We start from the raw sequence: 19,971 nt of genomic DNA, 5'->3' as shown, positions 1-19,971 counted from the left end.
AGTACTAGTTGAAAGGAATGTCTTTATGTCTAATCATCCAGATTGCCTTTTTTGGGTTCTAGCTAAAGATGCTGAATACTTTATTAAAATAGGATACTTGGCCCTCCAACACAACCAGTATAATTATGCCACATATCATGCTTTTGAATTCTATTGGAATAGCTCAATTTTTCCAAAAGTAGGATGCTTTGCATGTCTTGCACTGAAGAATTGAATTTTAACTAGTGATCATCTTCACAGATTGAACATTTGTGATCCCTTTAACTATGTGCTTTGTCTACAAGTTTTTGGAAACAACAGATCACCTCCTCTTAAATTGCCCTTTTGCCCAAGATTGTTGGCATTTTGTCCTTGATAAGCGTTGTTTTCATATGCCATTACCTAATTCTCTATGGGATTTATTCCAAGCATGGCCAATCTTATACTCTAAATCAATGTTCTCATGTCTTTGGAAGTGCATCCCTGCATTTGTAGTATGTACAATTTGGTGGGAAAGAAATAAGAGAATTTTTAGACAAACGTCATCTCCAATATCTCAATTTTTGGAAGGATTATAGAGATCAATTGTTGAGTTTTTTAATGCTTCAATAAGTAAATATAAGGGTAAACATGTTTTTTCTCCTTGGGATGGCTATGTTATTCAACAGTGGAAGGGTTTACTTTTTCCTCACCTTCCTGCTCCATTATGTCCATCTAAGATTCTTCTTATCCAAGCACAATCCAAGTGGATTCCTCCAAGTGAGGGCTTTTTCAAACTCAATTTTGATGGGGCCTTTAGAGGAAATCTAGGCACTTTGGCTATGGCATAATCATTAGAGATTTTAAAGGTCATGTGATTACAACAAAATCATCTTCTCTCCCTCAGTGTACTAATAATAACATTGAGGCCTTGGCCTTGCTTTTTGGTTTGGAACTTGCAAAATCACTTTCTATATCTAAGTTACATGTTGAAGGAGATTCATCCATTATTATCAATGTGTGTATTAAATGTCATGGATATAATTGGTCCATACAATATATATTACATCAAGTATGGTCTCTTCTTGATTCAATCTCTGAATGTTACATCATGCATACTTATAGAGAAGGAAATCTTTTAGCTAATTTTTGGCTAATTTGGGTACTGACAAGGTTTATATTAACTCTTTACTTTCCCCACTTAACCTCCTTGATCTCCCCAACTTGGTAAATATTATGACAAAAGAATATGTTTAGAATAAGGTTGAGTCCTCATATTTTATTTTATAGTAAATCATGACTTCTCTATGATTTTGCATGTTTTTTGTTTTATGGCTCTCACTTGTTCTTTTGAGATATTCTATGCAAGTTAGGGTCTTGGATTACACTTGCATCAGATGGGTTTCTAATATCATGGTCTTAATTGAAGTTTTGGATGTAGATTAGTGATGGTAATCTCTGTGATAGTTTTTGGTTGGGCTTTGGGTCTTGTGTATAGCACCAATCAATGAATTGTATTCATATGAGTTTTGGGTTCTTTGTAATTACTATTTTCTCAATCTAGGAATCTCTAGGACAAGATTCATTAATGTTGATAGGTACTCTCTTGATGCAATATTTCTTCTTTTGCGTCCCTTTTTTGTATCAAGCAATGACCGGAGTTTTTCTTTTCTGGTTCTTTTCTCCAGGAGCTTTTTTGAACTAGTTATTATTAATATAAATATAATGTTTCATTGAAAAAAAAATATAACAGAAAATACTCATAGACCCACAAGACTGAATGCAAGCCCATAAGTAAAGTATAGAAAACCAGATCAAACTCAAGCATTGTAATCACAAATTTACATCACTTGATGAATTCAGAAAGGTGAACTAACTCAGATTCTTGCCCTACTTTTTAGGACAAATGTTTTAAGGATAGGATTTATACTTAAGAGTTATCTCCCCTCTCTTACCATTGAGATATTGCGATAGGGTACGCTCATCCTGGCAATTCAGGAAAGTCAATACTTGGTATGTGCAATCTGTATAAATCCATGCATGTACAAACACATATTCTAAACTAAATAGGCAATGGCAGAAAGTGGTGCATCATGTAGATCTTGACTAGTAGCTGACTACGACTCCCTTCCTCAACCACATCAGAAATGTCAAACATAAAGAAAACATACACACACACACACCATACACATGCAAGTATGGGGTAAGTATCCATAGAAATTTCATAAAAATCATTTGTCTAACTAACATCATTCAATAAATGAAAGTCAATACATGAACATATATATCATCATCAAACAATCATGAAATAATTGAAATAACTAGCACTAAAGTAACTCAACATATATATCAACTGACTATGAAATACAATTAATCAATTTCGACAATCCAACATTGCTAATCACAAAACATAATCATAGAACATGACTAAAAGAATCTAGTCAAAACAAATTAGAAAAGTCAAGTAGGGGTAGGCATTACAAAACAACTTTGATACATTTTCTAAAAAAATTAGGAACTATTTTTTGTGTGTACAGGGTTTAACCCACCTAATCTTATTTATTTTGTAAAAACTCTAGTAGTTTAGAAAGTAGATTTAGAGTACTACAATTTATATGTCTTACACATTTTACTGATTTAAGAAAAAAGGTGTCCACTTATACCCCACTTTTTGTACGCCATCTTGGTCCACTTACCCTCATAATAGAATATTTGACATAGAAGGAATGTGAAATGTGTTAATGGTGTGGATTTTGGTCCCTTAGACTACTTGGTCTCATATATCATTCAAAATTTTCATTCGTTTATTCAACCATCGAAGTTAGATTATATTATGCAAGTTTTGTGTTAGCCAAGGGTGGGTGGTGATGGCATATAGGATGTTGTAATGGTTAATATTTCTAAGGGTGGATGATGCATATAGGATGTTTAACAGGAGCGATCTCAATAAAAATATGGGAGAGATCAATAATTTTTAGGGTTAGTTTCACGAGTGTGCAATGGTTATAAGATTTCTAGTTTTTAGAAATGTGAATTGGCCTATTATTTACCATAACAAAAATTTGGAGGTGTGATTTCTCATGTAATTTATCACATGATCACATCCCATGAAAAGTCTATATTTTGACTTATTAAAGATTTGAAAAAAACTTAATCATGAAGTCCCTTATGCGTGGGACATGAATGGTCTCCATACCTTTTGATAACCATAGAGCTTGTGATTAAATATATTATCTCTCAAAGTTTTTTATATAAATAATTTGAGGAATGAACTTCCAAGATTTAATCTAAAATTAATATATTTAACTAAATATTTAATAGAAAGAATATAGAAATAAAATTACTGTTCATTATCAAAGTTAAACATTTTTTTTAAAACTCTTTCCACAAGGTCTCAAATGTGTACTTGATAAGTAAATGATGAGAGTTGATCTAATGATCTATTAAAAGCTTGTAGTTTGGGGTTTTTGTATGTAGTGCATCCTGCAGTTTGATTCTCTTGTAGGTGTGCTCTTTTTAGCTAAGATAAATTTTGTATATGGATTGTCAGGTGATTGTTCAAATGTTACTCTTTTGGCTCTGACATTCTTGTGATGCATCTAGTTACTCTTATATTCTTTTACTTATATGGTATTATGAGTGATGTGGATAAAAGGTTATATGCGTGATATCCATGATAATTATATATGCATGATAGATTTGAGATGATGTGGTATGATATTTTATTATGATCTTTGGATGCGCTTACATTAATAGATAATATTTTGGCCATATTGAGATGGTGATGATTTTGTGATGTGTACTAATATGGTGATATTGTTCATGCATTGTTATTGATCTGGTTTGGAGAATCTGTTGCATCTTTAGTTTTTTGGTTCAATAATATCTAATTTTAGTTAACGAGATTTGATTTATTTAGTTAGACAATATTATTATTGTAACATGTACATGATATTTTAATGAGAAAATGGTGATGTTGTAACTTTTAGATACATAAGAATAATTGTACTGTTAAAATTTCCTTTTCCATAATTTGTGTTTATTGGGTGATTTTATGTGTTTAGCTATTTATATATATGAAGAGGTGTTTAAGGGAAAATGGAGGCTACTAAATTTAATAATATAAACTACGTGAGATGAATTCATTAACTAACCATTTACACACTAATATTCAATACAAGAGAAAGAAGGGCTTCCAAACATAACTGTCACCATAACTCAAGTTAAATTAGCCAAAACTCAAAAGAAATAAAGGGATGCCAATGCTAAACCCAATATCAAGGAACTATGCAAGAAAGTCCTCTTTCATGTAATTCTAAGTTTGATAAATGGTATGCAAATGCAAATGTGAAATTGAACTAATTGATGAGATGAGAATTGTAAGATAGAACTAGGTGCCAAATATATGCAATCAATCTAATTAAGATATGAAAATAGGTATATGCTAAAAGGTGAAATAAATGATGAAGTGATTACCTTGGATGTTCAATGGAATATACCTTTTTGCACCAAAAATTGTGGATCCAAACATGTGATTGAACTTCTGACTATGAATTTGCAATCACAATATAAAACCCAAAAGAAGAAAAAAAATTCTCAAGCCTCTGGGAAGACATTGACCTAATGGTAAAGTGTTCATAACACTTTACAGGAAGATGGACATGTTCTTGGGACATAGTAGATTAGTCAACCCAACTACTTCAAAAATGTTTCAATGAGTTTTTTTTTAGATATGTGGTTTCAATTCAAATATCTTGCTCCTAAACACAATAAAACTTAGTTTTTTTTTTTGTTTTGATGAGGGCTTGCCTTGGTCAAGCCCTAGATTGATGAACCTTGAAATTGAGATGTAAAAATACTGATAAAGGAAAATCTAACATGTAGTAGAATTGAATAAATCAAATGAAAGATACAATTACTTTTGTAGATGCAATTGAATTTGATATGCAATCAAGTATGCAAGTGTAATAGCCTTGACTCAAAGAAACAAAAAGAAAACCATAGAAGTCAAAACCTCATGAATGGAAATGTATGTGACATGCTATGACAAAGGATGGAATAAATTTAATGATTTTTAATTATAGATCTCCTCCTTAGAAGCCAAACTCTACTACCACCTTGATGGAAGAAACTTGATGCAAGAAGGAAATGCTTGAAGAATGCCTTATGGACACATGTATTGCTTCTCTTGGTTTCTTAAAGAATGATGATGGATTCTTGATTGATGAAAATTAAATTTCCAAGCCTCCTTGCATACTAGTTTTTGGGATCGAAAATAAAGTAGGTTGACTCAAGAACAAGACTAAATAATTAACAAAATCGAGGCACCTCAAGCCCCAAATTTAAAAATCCTCAAGGATGAGATCAAATTGGATCAATCTCTTCCAAAATAGGTCAACTTGGGGTTGAATTATTCTAGAATAGATGACCAAGTTGACCTCCTCCCAAGGGGGTCCCAGACGCCTTGAAGAAGGTGCATAAATAATTAGGAAAAACTAAAACTATCAGGAGATATGACCAAAAAAGTGACAAAAAGGCACCTAAAGAACCATGTTGGAGGAAAATAGATGACCTATAGTTATGAGAAATAATGAGAAGAGAGAGAGAGAGAGAGAGAGAGAGAGAGAGAGAGAGAGAGAGAGAGAGAGAGAGAGAGAGAGAGAGAGAACACTAAGGAGGGCTAAAAGGTCTCAAAATGAAGTGCTTACATTTTAAGATAGTACAGTAAGTACACTTGGCATGTAAATATTTTAGTAATAAAAAGTACTAGACATTAAATCTACCTGGCCTCATAGGTCTAAGCATGCATATATTATCCCAAATGGTGGTTGCAAGAGTAAGCCATGTGGCCATTCATATAACCCAACTTAATGAGTGTTTCTATTTTAGGGAAATAATTACCCCTTTGATTACTGCATGATAATGTATGATCATCCTTGCATATTGTGCTAAATGAGCAATGTGTGTTTATGCATGATCAATATCCGAAGTTCTCATGGTTAAGTATTTAAGGTAAAATTTTAAATAAATTTAATGAAATGAATTACCTTGTAGTTTATTATTATTTATTGGCAATTTTGTGTTGTACAAGTATTTATTTTTCTTTGTATTTTAAAATTTTATTTTAAAATTATGATTTAGTGGTATATCTATATTTTATTATTTTTTCAAATGAGCCTTTTTAATTGTGACAAAAAAATATTGATAATGCTAAAATTAGTAGTAGTCACTGCACCAAAAGATTGACCTTTTAATGTGTGATAAAACCACTAGACATGTAGAAGGCATATGAGGTTGTTAAACCATATCACGAATCCTCATGAGAGACATCGACCCACTACCAATAGTCCCCCTCCCATCATTACTCATTGTGGCTTGTGTGGATTCAAACTTGTGACTAAGATTTGATACCACTTGTTAGAAGTAGCAATTACCACTACACCAAAATATCAAACCTTTAATACCTAATGCAACCACTAGGCTCATAGAAGACACATGGGGTTGTTAAACCATGTCATGAATCCCAAAAAGAGATGTTGGATCACTGCCTGTAAATAAGTAGGAGGTATTTTTCACATTAAGTCAAATTGTGGTATTTCTATCAAGATTCAACTATGTTTTTTTTTTATCAAACTCGTTGACCCATGTTTCATGAGTAGTTTTTTACACAGACACATCTATATGAGAATGAATGGAACACTTGGAACTCTTTGGATCTAGGTAATTCTCTCAAAGGTAAAGCACTAAGACCACCTAAGAGGTCACCCATCCCAATAAAACTCTAGTTTGTGTGTAGTTAACTACTAAGTTTCCTCAAAGGTTAAGCCCACTCTTCTTGCAACCCCCTTTCAAAACCTTTCACCAAGTTTGTTGGCAAGAAGAGTGGACTTAATCTTGGAGGAGGCTATGTAGTTAAGCATTCTCAAGATGGAGTAGTACTGGATAGGTGACCTCATGGGAAGTCATAGCTCTTCACATTTGTGAGCATCACCTAGATCTAATGACTTCCAAGTGTTCCATTAATTCTCATGAGAGATAGCTTATTATGAACCATTCCTCATGAGAGATGGTTTTTTGTGAGCCACTCTTCATGAAACATAGGTCAATGAGTTTAACTCAAAACTACATAGTTGAACTTGATAGAAATATCACTATTTGACTTATTGTGTAAAATATCTCTTACTTATAAATTGATGAGCTTAAGGGGATTTATAATGAGCATTTCATAATGCACAACACTTGTTAAAGGTTTTGAAAACACATGAAGAGTGGGTTTAACATCGGATGAAACATTATGGTTAAGCACACTCAAACTAAAGTAGTATTCGGATGGATAACCCCCCTAGACATCTCGGTGCCTCACTTTTGTGAGCTTCACCTAGATCTAATGGGTGTTATGTGCTACATTCATTCTCATAAGAGATGGTTTCTTGTGAATGAATTATCATGAAATATGTGTTAATGTGTTTGACTCAAAAACTACACATTTCAATCTTGATAGAAATATCACAGAAACAAAAAAATCCAAATTACTTGGTATTTTGTAATTTTCTCGGAGCCTTCAAAACTTCAAGTGTTTAAATTTTTTGTTTTCTTGGAGCCTTCAAACCCTCTTTGGTTGAATGTACCTTCTTTTTGTGGTCTTTCATCCCACATATATATCTTTTATTAAGGATTTCATTATGATGGATAACCATAGGATCACACTTCCCCATTTGGATGCATAAATCTTGGTTATTAATCATTAGAATGAGATCCTCAATAGAATTAAAAGTTCTTTACATTGAAAAAATTACTCTTGTAAGGTGGATAATTGGTTTTATGATTAACGGTCTCTTCTTTTTCCACTAAGATGGTCATCTTAGGAAGAATTGCCTTATTTGTTAAAAAGAGACTTGTTCTAGAATTAGCAATAGTTCTAGTATCATTTTTGAGAATGCGGTTTCTTTAAAAACTACTTCTAAAACTCTTGGTGACCCCCATACTTCTCATCCCCATCCCCTTCCCTTGAATACAATCCCTCTTCTAAATTATTGGCTCGTGTTAGCATAACAATCTCTATTACTTATGAGCTTGATCAACCCTATTTGACCTCAATTTTTGATGCTTTTATCTTTTCTCCTTCTCCACCTACTCAAACATTGGATCACCCTTTCAATCCTAATAAATGAAGACCTCACAATAAAAAGTGGGCAAAAAATTGTTATAAATGATATCCAAAAGAATACACATCAAGTGATGCTAAAGAACCTAGTAATGTTTTTAATTTGCATGGGTTCCAATAACTTGATACCACTCATCCATAGGAATATTAACTACAACTTGAAGGGCCTCAAGGTTGAGAAGATAAAAAAAATGAGGCCCCATTCATGGTTAAGTCTATCATTAAATATATAAAAAGATAGTATGGAATCTAGAGAGAATCATCAAAAATAATCTGGTCAACCATGCACCAGAAACAACATTAAGGGCATCACTCTAAATAAATAAAAAATTAAGGTTATTATTATTGATGAGTCTTGTTCCATTGTTGATAAGATTCATTATCCAATCATTGATGTTGTCTGTTTAGAGACTGAAATGCTTAACCATAGAGTATATGGTGGGTCAAGTTGATGTCCCTTAAACTCTCAAACCATACACAATAATTACATTCCTAATTTAGATAATTTATTGATAATTAGTGTTTGGCCTGACCAAGTTGAGAAGCTTCCTCCTTAATCAAACTCAACCTTGGATGAACAAGATATATTGATAGTGGTTATCTTCCCTCCCTATCCAAAAGGTTGTAAGGCCATTAGATCCCTTAGAAGACATTGATTCTAGATCACTACAATCTCTTCTAGATCACTAAAAGATATTAAGGATGGTGGATATTCTTCCTAGAATCATACTCTAATATTGTACAACCAAGAAAATAATAGAAGAAATTAAGCTTATGCTATGCACAAAATGGTATTGAGAATTGTAGACCCACCTCTATAATGAAAGAGGTCAATATATGCCTCTCTAAATGCTAAATATCTTTAGAGTTAACATGGATACTACAAAACAATAATTTGGTAAGAGGGTAGTGTCTATATCATGGAACATTAGGGGAGTGGAGTTCTTTGATAGTAAGTATGTGATCAAAAGGTTAATAAGTACCTTCAAAGATGAGGACATTGTCTTTCTTCAAGATTCTAAGACCACTAAATTCAAGCTAGACATTAGCCTTCAATGTGTATTGAAAAGTCAACAATATTATACTACTTGCAAATAAATGAAATAAATATTTTAAGGAAGAAGGTATCTCCCCATGCAATAGGAAAGTTTGGATTATTGTGTAGATGTATGGTTCTAACATTATATTCTATTCAATATGTGCATCTAATGATTACAAAGAGATGATTAAATTGTGGGAGTGCTTATGCACTCTAAAATATGTCCCATGGATATTAAGAAGATACTTTAATGTGGTAGAGTGAAATAATGATAAATAAAGGAGGTAACAATCTAGAGCAGAAAGAAAATTAATTTTTCTTCTAGGATAGATTTAGATCTAGGCTTAATCTATTTGATCCTTTGGATAATGAAAGAGAGAAAATAAACAACATTTGGTTCACATTTTGCAATTAATAGTAAATTCATAAGAGGATAGATAGACAAATTTATAGATACTATACTTACAAGGACATGTTATGTTTCCTAAAAATGGAAGGGTATTGCATAGTGAGTGTTTATTCCTCTACGCTCTCAGACCACCATCCATTTCTTGTTGATATTTAGATCCTCCAACAAGTACAATAGAATAACTATAAATATGATAAAATCTATTGTTAAAGTTCTTAAAAGTGGATACTGTTGCAACACAATTTTAACACTCTTGAAAGATGGAATAACAATATTTAAGGTTGGAAAGTTATCCAACAAACAACTGGGAAACAACTAGCATTTGAAATAAAAAGAGATGAATACCTTCTTAATGATAAATATTTTCATTTGAAAAAATAAATACAAGAATATCTTGTGGGTACAATAATCCGGTTATTAGAAAAAAATGTACTCAAAAGAATTCAAAATCAAAAGATCCAGGGCATGAAAATAAAGACTAAACTCAATTAGATGAATAATGGTTACAAGGGATCCTAATTTATCTTTAGTATGTCAAAAGGAAAACATAATAAAGATAAAATTAATCAAATCTCAAATAAAAATCATAGTGCCCATGAACAAGATAATATCAAACACTTACTATAAGGAGATATTTACATTTGAAAGCCAAAGCAAGCAATATTCATATGTTGGAAGTTTCTATAAATCTAACATCCCTTGCATATTATTTAATGGGGACATTCATACATTTAGTGAAGGTATCACTCTGGCATAAATCAAGAATGCCATTAATAGCCTACAAAATGTCAAGTCACTAGGAGATGATGATTTTCATGTTGAATTTTATAATGCCAGTATAGAATGGAATAGTGAGGATATTGTCCTTTTTTATAAAGAAGCCAAAACCATATGATCATTGGTCGATAACACAAGTAGAGGTATTATTTTTTTGTTGGTTTCAAGACTTCTTTCCAAGTGGTTTTATTGCTATATCTTTTCTCTAGTTGTTAAAGGGTTTCGAGGTCCCTTCAAAACTTGCTTTTACCGTAATCTAAAACACAAGTAGAGGTATTATTAGACTACTACCAAAGGATGGGAATAAAAGTATAATTAGAAATTGGAGACTAGAATTACTTTCTTGAATGGGTTTGGTAAGATATTAGCCAAGATCCTTTCCCTCAAGTTGTTCAATATTTTTCCTAAATTTGTAAGAAACACCTAAAGTGGATTCATTAAGAACATATACATCCTTGGGAACCTCATCACTAGTTGAAATGTAAAATGATAGAGGCAATGACCATAATGTTAGTATTATTTTGTTTGACTTTGATAAGGCTTATGGTAGAGTGGAGTGGTTCTCTTTAACCTTAATTTTAAAAGCTTATACTTTTCCAAGTAGGTAAATTTCAAATAGGTGGAAGGTATGATAGAATGTGTTGATGAAGAAATAACCATCAATGGTTATAATTCTACTAGCTTCAAGTTAGGGATATCCATTAGACCAATCTTTCCTCTAGTAGTAATGCCCCACTCGAGAACCCAAAAGATATAAAACTAATATGATACAAAGTTTACTGAACTATTTTTTTTAAAGGTTTAATAACATCAAGATAACAATGCAAAAGTAATATACACAAATACAAAAGTTATACATGTGCAATTACAATACAAACTTCATTCCTTAAGAGTTCCTTCACATTTAAGAAGTTTTATACAATTAAGAAGTCACATTTAAGAAGTTTTATACAATTTTAAGTCTTAAGTACAATATCAATAATCATAAAATGAATAAAAGATACATAATGCCATAAGTACAATTGATATGATAAAGTACATCTAGATAACAACATCCATTGCACACACCACAAGGTATACAATAATAAGTCACATTTAAGAAGTTTTATAAATTTTAAGTCTGAAGTACAATATCAATAATCATAAAATGAATAAAAGATACATAATGTCATAAGTACAATTGATATGATAAAGTACATCTAGATAACAACATCCATTGCACACACCACAAGGTATACAGTAATAATTACAAGTACATAAATATGCAATACAATATCTTGTAGGATCTCGAAAACAAGATAAATGATACATAGATACAAAATCTAAATAGAAAGTCTCCAAGACAAGAACAAGAATGATAATGGTACACTACATCCACAAATGTCCAATAACTACCAATCTATGGGGGAACCCAATTTGTAAGAAGTCACTACCTCTCGATCCCATGGTCACCTAATCAAACTCTAACTCCCACCATACAAGGAAGATAGTGTACAATCCACATACATGTAATCAAACCATAAAATCAATCCTAGGAAAGGAATCTTGATAACTCAATCTACCTCAAGGGTACACAACTTCTAATAAAGAAAATATAAGTAAAGTTAAAAAGATACTCATCCAAACCAACATCACATACCAAAGTCAACAACAGATACCAAGTACAAATCAAGTATCAAAACCAAAATGATACAACTACAACCAAATCAATGTCAAATATCACAAGCACAATAACCAATGGATAACACGCCATCAATAAAAGAAAATTATCAATCACAAACTCCAATAATGAAAATTCCATCAATGAATAACTAACACTCATTAATAAAAAGTCAATTATCAACAATAAATGACATCTAATTAATAAATAACAACTCACAATAAATAAACCATCAAAAGTAACATCCAACAAGTACACCACCAAAGGCATTGTAATAACCCTACTTTACTATCATTGTAGACTTTGTTGTTAAAGTTCTATCTAACTCTTATGTAGACATATTAGCCCTTAATTGATATTTGAAATGCAATACTTTGTTATGTAGGATAATTGATTATATCACATAACATTGGTTACTTACCTGGATGATGCTTTAATTGCTCTTAATTTGTGAATGTAATGATGTCATATGATGTGTCTTAGAAGATGTTTACCATATCTTCACAATGATGATTTTCTTATGTCAGAATATGATCATATTTATAGTCATAATTTATTAATTATACATACCCCATACTTGCATGTGTATGGTATGTGTGTTTGTTTTACATTTATGTTTGATGTGGCTGATGTGGTAGAGGGAGGAAGTTGTAGTCATCTGCGAATCAAGATTTACATGATGTACTACTCCTCGTCATTGCCTGTTTAGCTTAGATATATATGCATAGGTACATGCTTGTCCTTTATGCAAACTTCGTTCAATTGCCAGGATGAGTGTGCCTTATCGCAATAACTCAATGGTAAGAATGGGGAGATAATGTTCAGGTCCAATCCCAACCAAAACCTAATTACTTGTCCTGAGAAGGAGGACATTTAGCCAACTTCCTACCCTTTTAAAACCTATGAGTTTTTCTTTGTGTGTATTGTTTGATTTTGGCTTTGGTCAGTTTTGCTTATGTTGCTTTTATGTGGGTTTGACAATGTGATTTTCTTGATAAATGGTTTAATTATAATGATTGGATTAATCTTTTGATAATAGAATTATTAAATATTAATTGATAGAAAATGAAATATTAAAGTATGATGATATTTAATTAATTGAAAAAATAATTTAATATGTGCTTTAAATTTAAAAGTCTAATTTGGGAAATTAGATAAAGAAAAATTTAAATATTAAATATTAAATATTGATTTATTATAATTATTTAATTAATAATAATTAAATTAGAGTTACATTTAAATAAAAGGCTTTAATTATTATTAATTAAAATAATAAATTATGATTCTAAAAGTGTCATGCAAAATAAATAAAGTGGAGAAAAGAAAGAAAATAATATTTTTAAATTAAAAATGCTTTGAGTGTGATGAAAAGATTAAATAAATTAAGTCATTTAATATTTAACTAAAAGAAAGTGACTTTTTATTAAATAAAAAATGAGTGTAAGACCCCTCATCTTATGCACCTAATAAAATCCTAATTTTGTGAATGTTCCCTTGTTAGATGGAATGAAACATTAAGTATGCAAGATGAGACATTGTATTTGAGGGATAAGTGATGGATTTCCTTGATAATACTTTTGTGAATCACATATTGTTTCTCCATGTGGAAAATTTCATAGGGATGTCATTAAGAAGAGATCTAGGAATTTTGATATGTCACTTCATCGATTGATTAATTGTGAGAACCTAATCGAGGATGATATAGATTTCCATTATTAGTTCTCCTATTTGGATAGCATTAGATTGATATGTTTAGAATTTGTACAATATGGACTTGATACTTTTGTAATGTTGATACCTACACTTATGATGACAACGTTATAACACATTAGTACCTATATTATGATTTGTTAATTTATGTGATTAATATGATAATGCGATAGGAGTATTGGATTATGTGTAAATTATAAATTATATTATGAAAGACATTATGAAATGAAATGGATTCCTCTATATACTCTTCTCTCCAAGTAATTTACATGGAATTCATTTTGTAAACTTGTGGTAAGACATGAATGGATGTGAGTGGATTTAACTCAAATACTAAATGCTACAAATATATTTCCCACCTATGATTATGCATGCATTATTAATAGCTAGCTTAAGTGATTTATCTTTAAGAAAATTTGTTGGAAAATGACAATTGAACCTGCATTATGATGAGAAGTGACATAATGTAAATTAGATAGTAGATTCTCAAAAATCATTTATGTTTACATTTTACTTCATGTGGGAGTTTCCTTAGAAAGGCACCAATTAATTTCATTGTTTGAGTTATGAATCAATAATATAGAGATGGTAATCAAATGCTAAATTTGCCTAAATGATGTTTGTCTTCTTATATATTTTATATGCACATGGTTTCTTGGGCATGAAAGAATCATTAGGAAAAAAAAATTGTAGATTGACATTTATCAAGTCCACAAATATTTTCATGATAAAAAATATGTATGATGATGAATTTGTGACTCATTGTGTTAGTCATGTTATGAGCATATTCCTATGGGTGTTGAATTACTATGTTGATGTTTTATGATATCGACAATATTGACAACCCATGGTGTAGTATTGTGTCTTGATGAATGATTTGTAATCTAGTGTTGACATAATTATGCATGCAGTCTAATTAATTGATTTAAGTAATTATATATAGTATGCACCTTGTCCTATTATAATTTATCTCATGATGATGATTGGATACTATTAATGACCTCATTAAGTTTAACTAAAGTAATAGAATATTATATTGTGACGGATATTTCTATTTGAGATAATTCTATAATGGTGAATTTAGTTAATGTGATGTAAATAAAGGGTTTAATATGAATCATATATGTGCATATATTATACTATAAAATGTTGAATTTGATTGAATTATTTGAATGGTGAATTGGATTACATTAATGTCATGGTTTCTACACTTTGTTTATATGCATATATGTGATTTCTTGGACTATAGTTATTTAAATTGAGATGTTTAGGAAAGTCCATGGAATTAAATGCAGAGAACTAGGAACAAATATTTGTGAAACAATTAGCCAAGGTTGCATCTTTTGAAGAGACAAAACCTCATTTGTAATAGTGTTTCTATTTGTAATGTGATGCTTGTATAAGTGTTTAATTGCTATTTATAATTTGTTAATGTGTTATTCTTGAGTAGACATGTCATGTGTAATATGATAGGTTTTGTGGTGTCAATTGACACTTGTGCTATGCATATGTGGCATTGATATGTCTACTTGGGGATATGTGTGTCTTGACCTTACCATAGTACTATTTTGGAATCCCCATGTGACCCACTTGGTTAGAGAGACTTAGGTTGGGTCAAAACACTTAGAACCCGTATGAAAATTTTAGGTGGATTTTGGGGGGTTAAACAAACTCCTAATATTGATTTTAGGTCATTTTTGAAGGCCTGTACGATATACCTATGGGTAAGGGACATTCATAGGCATGCAACCACTTCCATGTGAGTGTAGAGTCACCTCAAAAGTTGGCTTTCCAAGATGGACAAAAATCAACTTTTGAAAACTTGATCTTGGTTAGAAAACCATCCCTTATGTGATCAAGTAATTTGTTCCTTTTTCAAAGCCACCTTTGTAAGACCCATTTTTAGGAAGCTTGTAAGAGGTTGGGAAGACCAACCAATGGGATCTCTTTCTTTCTCCCAAAAGAGTTGTGGGAAGTGTGTAGAACCTTTATAGAGGGGTCTCCAAAAGTTAGAGGGTGTTCACCCACTTTCCATCTTTGGAGACATTCTAGAAGTTAGATATTTTTGGTGGTTTTGGAAGGAGGCTCTTTATCATATTTCTTTCCATAGATTGGACCAAGGTTGATCTCCCTCTCACCTTATGCATTTTATGTTCTTGTTGAGAATTGGTTTTGTAAGATTTTGCTTTGTATCTTGTTGCTTTAAAAAGATGTGTTGCAAGAAATTATTGGAAGTTATCCCTTATTGTTGTGAATTGTATTTCTTTTATTGTTGGAGTTTTTATGGGTATTTCAAGGCTCTTCTCCTCCTTGGGAGGTTGAGATAGCCTTGGGTGAAGAGAGGTGACTCCAATAGAGTGTAGAGTCTCTCCTTAAGGAGGATAGGGATACAACAAGGATATATGGGTTCCTTGTGTCACTTGAAAATGGGGGCATAAGAAGAGTTTTTGGCTAGCAAGGCCTTATTAAGGATCATAAGGTTTTGTGGGGTTAGTATGTGAGAGCATTGTGATAATGTTGCCTAGTAAGGACATTTTCTCTTTGGTATTTTTGTGGTATTCTCTTCGATGATATATCCACTTTCATCCCCCATTTGGGATATTTTATGGCCTATTTTGTAAGCCTTAGGGTGGATAAGTTATGTGATAAAACATTGAATCTATGATTGTTATTTGTGTTTATGTGTAAAAGAAAAGATGCAAATTGTTAAAATGTTTTTTACCCATTTGGTACCTAGTTCTGCTAGCTTAGGGATGGTATTGCAAAATTCTTATGGTTGGGAGGCAAGCTTCCATGGAAAAGGTTATTTTGTTGCATGGTAATTGTGGAGCTCCTAAGATGAAAGTGAAGAATTATTTTTTGTTAATGTGTCTGCTTGTGCAAGCTAAGATTTGATGATATTAATGTGTTCCCTTGTGCAAGCTAATATTTGTTGATGTTAATGTGTTCCCTCATGCAAGCTAAACTTGTTGATGTATCATTGTGTGGGAGGATCTCCTATTGTGTTGGAACTTCCATTTATTATGTAATAGAATGTAAAAGGGTAGCATGAGGATAAATAGTGTGTTGTTATATTTAGTTTAGAGAAAGAGAAATATTTGATTCAATTTATTTATCGTAGAGAAAAGAGAATATAATATGGATTGTATTGATATTTTTTAAGAGAGCAACAATAAGATACTTTATGTTTAACGTTCCAAAACTATAAACCTTAAAATATTCCCTTTAACAAATGGAAGAAAGAATAATGGTTTCCCTTATAGCATTATATATAGTTTTCTGTGCAACTACATTAAAAATCAGAATGATTACATTTAAAGTTTTTCATTTGTGCATCTTATAAAAGTAGATTAATCTCTAATAAATATATAAAAAGAGATTTTGAGAAATATTTTTGGCAATATAAAAATAAATATGGGCCTGACAATTAGGAAATCCTAGTTAGGTTTAGGGCTCTTTGTTAGAGGTTTTTTGGAAATTTTAGAGATATGCAGATTTTGGGAGGGCAATTGAATAGAGAGTTAGAATTAACAAGTCAAAGGTTTATGGTGTTTTCGAAAATGATGTTAAAGAGTAAATTCAAAGATTAGGAGTATTTTGGATCATGTATTTTGGGCTTGGGTTATCATGGAAATTCTACTGGCAGATTTGAGGTAGGGTTTGAGAACCTTGCAAACCTTTCATTTAAAAAGATTGTCTTCTTTGTGTATGTCAGGTTGTATTGTAGTGATTGTTACAATTGATGAATGATTTTTATTTGTGAAATTTAAAAGAAAAATTATTGTTGGGTTATATTATTTTTGAGAAATCAGAAGAAAGAAAATTTATTGTTCTTTTGTAGAAAATCTCATAAAACTTAAATATAGAAACCCCTTGTTTTAAAACTAGCAAACTCATGTTGCATAAAATATGTCAAAACCCTAGGTTCTTCTTGAGAAAACTTACATGCAAAATAATTAGAAAATATGAATACTCATTTGATTTAGAGCTTGATTAAAAGTTTTTGTAAATGATTTATAAAATTAAAAAAAATTAAAAGTCAAAGATGAATTAGACATTATCATTCAAATTAGAAGTTAAATCTAATATTGGAATAATTTTATTTTTTTATTAATAGTCCTTTTATATTAATAAATTAATATACTAGTTACAAATTCACAAAAAAGGGGCTGGGGGATACAAGATCATCCCATGAGAGTTCATATGACCATAGTCAAAATCAATAACTATTCATAAAAAAAACATTAAGCAACCCCTTACACTGCCAAAGTAGCGCCATTCGAGGGGGGTGGTTCATCTTGATCATTGAAACCCTAGTCATCCTTGGGGTTAGTAGGTGGACTAGGAACAATCCAACCATTAGGAACCTTGTCTTTATCTTTTTCCTCTGCCCGTGGTGGGGATATTGCCAAATTTAGGCAGAAAGGCCACTTCCTAGAAGTAATAGGAGGAGCACTAGGAGGGGGAACCATCGGTCCGGGGGACCAGCCAAAACAACATCAAGGCAGAGAATCCAAGTGATGACATTGCCTACCACCATCACCACCACTAGGAGAGTGGTGGCAGGGAACATGTGAGTGTGGCATGTGTGAGCGGCAAGCAGAGGAGCTGTGCCCCCAACGACGACCCTTGGGTGGAGTATGGTCATTCGAGGCATCGAGAGGTACTCTAGTGATCGTATAGGGTGTGTTGCCCCAATGATTGAGTAACTCCTGAAGGTGGGCCACCTCTAGAGCCACTTTGTTTGCGTAGACCTAAATCTGCATCATGACATTATTACAAATACATGTGTTAGTGTACATAGCAACATTGATATCAATAAAGCTATGAGTGAAAAGAACAACATTCCTATCCTTCCATAAAGTGAACAAAATCTCCATCCTGAAGGTATGCCAGATCTGGGTAAATTTCCTAGGGATACTAGGGGAATCACCCAACACAACCATATGCCAAGAAAAGGATTCTAGCCTAAAAGACTTAAAGAAATCATGTATCCAATGCCAATAATTTTGAGCATACCTACAAAACCAAAAAATATGCAGAAATGATTCTGAATGCCCAAAAAAAGGACACAAAGGATCAAGAAACCTAATATGCTTGAGCTGTGGCCCAAGGGGAAGCCCTTGAAAAAGAAGGCATTAGGAAAAATGGGCAATCTTGGGCTTAGAGATAGCACTCCAAATAAAACACATCTTTCATTGATAAAGAGAAGATTGAAAATACCATCCCTGGTTGAGAGTATCCACCATATGAAGATGTGGAGAGAGCCATTGATATCCTAAGCTTTGTTTGCAACTGGTGAAGGGCATTGTAGGATACCACTTCCACTCCTTCCACCAAGGTTGAACAGTCTAAATTCCCACCTTGTGAATTAAATAATCTAGAATTATAGAGAGAAGAAGATCAAAAGTCTATCGATCTTGACGAGCAAGATGGAACTAGACTTACATATCCTCCCAAGATCTGAGACTCATAGAGACCTTGGAAAAGAGGTCTTTAGGAGTCTTGATGCTGCATTTGAAAAATGCAAAGCACTCACAGCTTGAGTCTTGGCCAAAGGAATGCCCTAAATGGAAAACAACAAGGACCACCAAAGTTTTTGCTGATTTTAAGAAATCCCATCATGAAACCCATCACCAACCTAGCAAAGCCAAGGCTTGAGAACTTTCCAAGCCTTTTATATGCTCTTGATAAAAAAAGTGCCTTGGATATGAATAGGTTTCCACATGACAAAAAGGGTTTGAAAGCCAATCCCCTTTCATGTAGGTTTGTTGATAGGAAATCTAGAAGCGATGTAGTGCCAAACCAAAACTTTCCAAGGTTCATCACCAGTGATAACATGAATAATCCACTTAACATAGAGTGTGAGCCCTTGTTTCTAGGTGGAGAGAAGGCCAAGACCTCTAGACTCTTTGGGGAGACAACAAAAATGGCAACTCGGTGAAATTCATGGTGATTAGAACCAGACACCTAAAGGAAGTCATAGAGTAAGTGTTCCAATTTAAGGTAAGAAGCTTTGAAAGGAGCCCAACATAAGGAGTAATAAACATGAGTAGCCACCAACACCTTTGAGAAAATATGGAATTTTCCTGCTAGAGAAATGGGTTTAGTAAGCTAGTAGTCAAGCTTTTTTTCAATTTTTATGAGCACAACATTCCACAAGTCCATAGGTGAAGCTTAGAAAGCAAAGAGAATGCCCAAAAAGAAAAAAAATCCCTGTGAGTGATACATTTCCACTCAAATTGAGCAAGCCA

The sequence above is a fragment of the Cupressus sempervirens genome, chromosome 10 (genome assembly GCF_028749045.1).
Source record: "Cupressus sempervirens isolate cs-2001-9-10 chromosome 10, ASM2874904v1, whole genome shotgun sequence".
Lineage (NCBI taxonomy): Eukaryota > Viridiplantae > Streptophyta > Pinopsida > Cupressales > Cupressaceae > Cupressus > Cupressus sempervirens.
The sequence above is the reverse complement of the archived record's forward strand: the minus strand, read 5'-3'. Positions refer to the sequence as shown.